General features: G+C 37.6%; 1 pseudogene; it reads right to left on the bottom strand.

Annotated features, from left to right (window-relative positions):
• Window positions 1–912: 912 nt before the first annotated feature.
• On the bottom strand, window positions 913–3682 carry LOC128382381 (putative nuclease HARBI1; annotated as a pseudogene).
• Window positions 3683–4542: the final 860 nt, after the last annotated feature.

Genomic DNA, 4542 nt, shown 5'->3' with positions numbered 1-4542 from the left:
GTTCTCCGGCCTCATGGCAGGGGGCGCTCCTGATCCCAGTGATTCTTATTACGACTCATTAGCTGCAGAATAAGTGACAGTAAGCTACAACTACAGTGAGCAAGTCGGCAAGTCATCTGTTTTTTTCCCTTCTTGTCTGGCCTTTTTTCAGTATGAATGATTACATAGCAAAATTACGGTTTTTATATTAAATGTGTTTTTTTGTGTGCTACAGTTTGTATGTGTAAAGAAAGCTGATATGAGATTTTAAACATAACCTGTTAACTGCTGCCAATCAAATGGTGAATAAACTACTCTGTAGGGTTCATATGTTTGTAAATCTGATTGTGATGAAGTCAGTGCCTCACCAGACATGAACCTCATGCACAAATCCTGCTGTGCTAATCAGCATTTCTTTTACAGAATTCACAAACTGTCAGGAGGCTGTACATTAAACACTTCGAGAGGCAAATCGAGCTGGCAGACGTGAAAATTCAAGTAAAAAAGAGAGAGCTGAAAGACATGGAGCTTGATTCAGAAATAAAGCTCAAGACCCTCAGGAAACTGGACCTGGAGATTGAAAAACTAGAGAGAGAAGTGAGTATGTCAGTGCACACTGTAACCATAACTGTGTATGCTGTGTATTAATTGTTACTTTTGTCCTCTGTATTCCAGGTTCCAGACAAATGAGGACCGCAAAATAAAATAAAAACTTCAACTGGAAAACATTGTGATGTCCTCCCTCCTTCATGAGTGTGTTTAGTGAAGTGAAAACCACACACTGTGCTACCAATGCCAGACAAAATGCACATACACAGCAAAATGTAACTTATGATCTTTTATAGGTGACTTAAATCCAAAGCTAACTGAGGGGGGGGGCTCTCCTTTCTCAGGCATGCAGTTTTATGCAGCACTGCGCATGCTGCAACCAGATCACAGGCCCTGTCCGGGGAAACCTTCAGGTAATGCAGGCACTGAAATTGGAATTTTAGAAGGCCAAAGGTCATCTCGATTCGAGCCCTTGTCTTTGCATGACCATGGTTGTAGGCCTGCTGTGGTGAGGTTTGGGGGTCTACAAGGGGAGTCGCAGGCATAGCCTTTGTCTCCCAGCAGCACACCAGAGAATTCACCTGATGATGCAAGATATAATTTATGAAACTACACAGCAGAGTTAAACGCTCATAATGTCCAAGGTGCTTACAAATAAGATGTGTGGCTTACCTTGTGAGAGTCTCTCATAAATTGGACTCGCATGAAAGACTCTGTAGTCATGGACTGAGCTAGGCCATTTTGCCTCTACATTGCTGATAAGGCAGTCAGCATCACAGATCATCTGAAACGATAAGATGTAACCATTGAGGTCTATTAATTCATGCAAGTCACAGTAACCACAAACCACTCTTACCTGAACATTGATGCTGTGGAAGGATTTTCTGTTAATGAAGTCCCCCTCGTGTTCCCCTGATGGCCGTTTGATTTTGACATGAGTGCAATCCACTGCACTAATGACATTAGGGAAAGCTGTGACAAAAAATAGTGATTATCCAACTCTGATTACAGTACAATTGGAAACTAATATTTGCAAGTTGAAATTTATGTTACCTGCAATCTTGTAGAACTCCTCCATAATGTATAGGGGTCTTCTGTGGCCAGGAAAGGTTATGAATACATGCACAAGAGACTTTAGCACCAGACAAACACGTCTTATTGTGCGGCATACGGTTCCTTTATTGAGGTTCTCTGCATCCCCAACAGAATACAAGAAGCTCCCACTTGCAAAGAACCTCAGTGCAACACAGACCATCTGTGGAATAGTGAGGGCCTAGCTTTGTGCTGTCTGATGCTGTATTTTTGGCAGCAGCAGCCTACATAAATATCTCAGTCCATCGGCCGAGAATTGATACCTCTCAATGAGATGGTCATCTCCAAAAGCCAATGGGTCTGACCTGTCCCGGAAGACTCTCTCATGCCTAAATGCTCGTCTGATGACTGGGCTTCCTCGTCCAGAACATCCTTCAAAAAGGGCACGCCATAATGAAGAGGGAACAGGTGAATGGGAATTGGACCTATATATATACTATATTACCCTCATCACAGACTTAATTGATACCACCTTTGCAACATTATTGGTCACTTTTTATAATCTCAATAACAGCAATAATACACATATTCATCAAAGCTCTGATGGCAATTTCATTAGCATAGCAATATAACACTAGGCCTGACAGTAATAATGATACCACATGAATGACTATAAAACGACTGTTGCAATTAAACAGTCAACAGACTTTAATGAAACGACAATATAGTCTATCTGTAATATTTTAATGCAGGATAATTAAAATGATGCAACATATTTAGAAACCATGGAAATGCTGTAAAACCCATAAATTTGTCACAAGATTGACAGTACAACTGCCAGATGAATCCCTGGGAATAATCTTAGCCTGGTTGTTAGCCTGGTCTGGAAAAATAAATCACCATAGTAACTGGGCCGGGTTAAATTTAACCTGCTTTCATGCAACAAATTTGAGGCTAAATTCAGCCAGGATAACTAACATATCCCGGCTTAATCCCTTATCTTGGTTTCATGCAATACCCCTCAGGAGCTGCCAATTCACAATCTAAAACATAACATAAACAAATAATAACTAACAACCCCAAAAAAACAACTAAACAAAACCAATGAATATTTAAAAACCGAATAATCCTAAATCATTATACCTCCAACTATACTATGTCTATATAAAGTGTCTATCACCAAAACAAATTCAATAATTAAAGAAAATACAAACATACAACACATACTCCACAAAATTTGACACTGTGAACTAATAACAACATATAATTAATAGTATCAATTACATGACTATCAAAACAAATAACACACATACATACAAAATAAATATCCACTATAATAAAAATATAGTAATATTCTAAAATAATAAGCAACCACAAAACATGCAATTGCCAAAAAACATATTATATGCACAAAATACAACTATTTCCTAAACTTTAACAGAACAAAATACCAAATTCGAAAAACAATAACATCATCCTGATGAAACATACAAAAAACTATGTAAACATAAAAATAACAACACAAATAAATGTACACCCTAAACATCAACTACCATCTGAAAGTCAGAACATCTGCTGGCCGGGGAGATGCAGGCAAAGACATACCAAACTCTGGGTCTGAAAAGCAAACAACCAAAATAAAACATAAAACCCTTGATTCCTTAGTAGAAGACAATATACACATTCGTCCACTATACACACACAAATAACAATTTTCCTTTACAAATAACATCTATCATAATGGTTGACATACAACAACACAATACAGTGTCTACAACTACTTTCATATTACCCAAATTAAAAAACACAAAACACAACAATTGATATTTGAAAAATGTTTAAATAACTTTCAAATAAACCACAGTTTTAAAAAACATTATTCTTTCAAAATACTGACATGATATATTCAACAAAACATCTAGCCAAATAACTACAAGATACAAGTAATACGCTGTTCCATAAAAATATAAACACACTATATTCTATACATATAAACAATAACAGAATAACCATACATAAAACTCACAATGACAAACACTATTACAATACTATAAAACTAATACGTACCCCACTTACCAGCTCCAGCCAAATCCAGTAATCCCTGCAGTACTTCCTTCTCCATGATACTTTGATTCCACTGCGTCAAGAGATGAACATTTTTCTGTTTTTCTGACCGAAGACGGACATAGCGCACCAGAGGGGTATTGCACGAAACCAAGATAAGGGATTAAGCCGGGATATGTTAGTTATCCTGGCTGAATTTAGCCTCAAGTCGGTTGCATGAAAGCAGGTTAAATTTATCCTGGCCCAGTTACTATGGTGATTTATTCTCTGCAGCTAGCCTGCTCCAGACCAGGCTAACAACCAGGCTAAGATTATTCCCAGGGATTCATCTGGCAGTTGTACTGTCAATCTTGTGACAAATTTATGGGTTTTACAGCATTTCCATGGTTTCTAAATATGTTGCATCATTTTAATTATCCTGCATTAAAATATTACATATAGACTATATTGTCGTTTCATTAAAGTCTGTTGACTGTTTAATTGCAACAGTCATTTTATAGTCATTCATGTGGTATCATTATGGTGTATAATGTACAGTAGATTTACTTTGTACTATTTACTAGCTGATACTCACAATGTTACTTGGCTGCTTCTGAGGCTAAGCAGCATCTGGGTCCTGTTACACATGTTATTTTCTATTAGCATCAAATCACTGACTTCATATCCATTATGGGCTAAATGAGCAAGACATTTCCACAAAATTGACATGATACCTCAAGCCTGGAGACCAGCAACACTGTCTCCTCATCTGCAGAAGTGCATCCTGCAGCTGCAGATGTGCCTTCCCCCTGCCCTACACCTAATTATAATAATTGTTTGCACTTAATTATATTTCCTGAGTAGCATGCACTTTTACTTGCCGCATTTAAATCAAAGTGTACAACTGTTGATTAGTGATGCTTAATTGTAATTTAGACA

Source organism: Scomber japonicus, chromosome 21 (genome assembly GCF_027409825.1).
Source record: "Scomber japonicus isolate fScoJap1 chromosome 21, fScoJap1.pri, whole genome shotgun sequence".
In the NCBI taxonomy this organism is placed as follows: domain Eukaryota; kingdom Metazoa; phylum Chordata; class Actinopteri; order Scombriformes; family Scombridae; genus Scomber; species Scomber japonicus.
Note: the sequence above shows the minus strand (reverse complement) of the source record. Positions and strands in the feature narration are given on the sequence as shown.